Below are 1,971 nucleotides of genomic sequence, written 5' to 3' on the forward strand. Positions count from 1 at the left end.
TTTTTTATGGTATATTCTACTAAATAGGGGCTTCCCTGGTGACTCAGATGGTACAGAATCCACCTGCAATGCAGGAGACCCGAGTTCAATTCCTGGGTCCAGAAGATCCCCCAGAGAAGAGAATGGCTACCTATTCCATTACTCTTGCCTGGAGAAGTCCATGGACAGAGGAGCCTGGTGACCTACAGTCCATAGGACCAACAGAGTGACTAACACACACACATTATCAAATAGAGGGCTTCCCATGTAGTGCTAGTGTAAAGAACCTACTGCCAATGTAGGAGACATAAGAAATGCTGGTTCAATTCCTGGGTCAAGAAGATACCCTGGAATAAGGTATGACAACCCACTCGAGTATTCTTGGTTGGAATCCACTGGACAGAGGAGCCTGGCAGCCTACAGTCCATAAAGTCACAAAGCTTCAGACAGAACTGAAGTGACTTAGCATGCATGCACTACGAAATAGTCTTGGCTAATTTTTGACATCCAAACCTAGGTTAGGACACATAGGCTACTTCACATCTAAGTGTGGGTGAAAATGATGAGTTAGACTTTGTCCAAAGTTAAAATAACTTTGGATTCTTGGAAGTCAACAAATAAACAAGTAAAATATACAAATCACAAAATGATGCTAGTGAATGGGAAAGTCTCGCTGTTGCCTGCCTCATGTCTCAAAGAAGTACACCTGGAGTTTCCTGGTCTTCAAAGCGAAACATCAAGGAGTTTAGCAAATCGTAGAACCATGGACTCACTGCTGTTACACTTCAGCCATATCAGCACTCACACAGCCACTAACATTGCTACTCATGAGTTACTTCTACATGATGAAGAAATATGCGGGCTCTGGGCCAAGGACATTCTTGCTAATAAAACCAGATGGTTATCTCCCCTTATCTTAACTTGCATTTCGGGATTTTTTTGACTGGCTTCCAATTAAGGACAATCAGTTCAGATCAGTTCAGTTGCTCAGTCATGTCAGACTCTTTGTGACCCCATGAACTGCAGCACACCAGGACTCCCTATCCAACAACAACTCCCAGAGTCCACCCAGACCTATGTCTATTGAATCCGTGATGCCATCCAACCATCTCATCCTCTGTCGTCCCCTTTTCCTCCTGCCCTCAACCTTTCCCAGCATCAGGGTCTTTTCAAATGAGTCAGCTCTTCACATTCAGGTGGCCAAAATATTGGGGTTTCAGCTTCAACATCAGTCCTACCAATGAACACCCAGGACTGATCTCCTTTAGAATATACTGGATGGATCTCCTTGCAGTCCAAGGGACTCTCAAGAGTCTTTTCCAACACCACAGTTCAAAACCATCAATTCTTTGGTGCTCAGCTTTCTTTCTAGTCCAACCCTCACTTCCATACATGACTACTGGAAAAACCATAGCCTTGACCAGACAGAACTTTGGTGACAAAGTAATGTGTCTGCTTTTCAATATGCTGTCTAGGTCGGTCATAACTTTCCTTCCAAGGAGTAAGCGTCTTTTAATTTAATGGTTGCAATCACCATCTGCAGTGATTTTGGAGCCCAGAAAAATAAAGTCAGCCACTGTTTCCACTGTTTCCCCATCTATTTGCCATGAAGTGATGGGACCAGATGCCATGATCTTAGTTTTCTGAATGTTGAACTTTACGCCAACTTTTTCACTCTACACTTTCACTTTCATCAAGAGGCTCTTTAGTTCTTCACTTACTGCCATGAGGGTGCTGTCATCTGCATATCTGAGGTTATTGATATTTCTCCCAGCAATCCTGATTCCAGCTTGTGCTTCCTCCAGCCTAGCGTTCCTCATGGTGTACTCTGCATAGAAGTTAAATAAGCAGGGTGACAATATACAGTCTTGACCTACTTCTTTTTCTATTTGTAACAGCCTGTTCTTCCACTTCCAGTTCTAACTGTTGCTTCCTGACCTGCAGGTTTCCCAAGAGGCAGGGCAGGGGGTCTGGTATTTTCATCTCTTTCAG

The sequence above is a fragment of the Bison bison genome, unplaced genomic scaffold (assembly GCF_000754665.1).
Source record: "Bison bison bison isolate TAMUID 2011002044 unplaced genomic scaffold, Bison_UMD1.0 scf7180017864211, whole genome shotgun sequence".
In the NCBI taxonomy this organism is placed as follows: domain Eukaryota; kingdom Metazoa; phylum Chordata; class Mammalia; order Artiodactyla; family Bovidae; genus Bison; species Bison bison.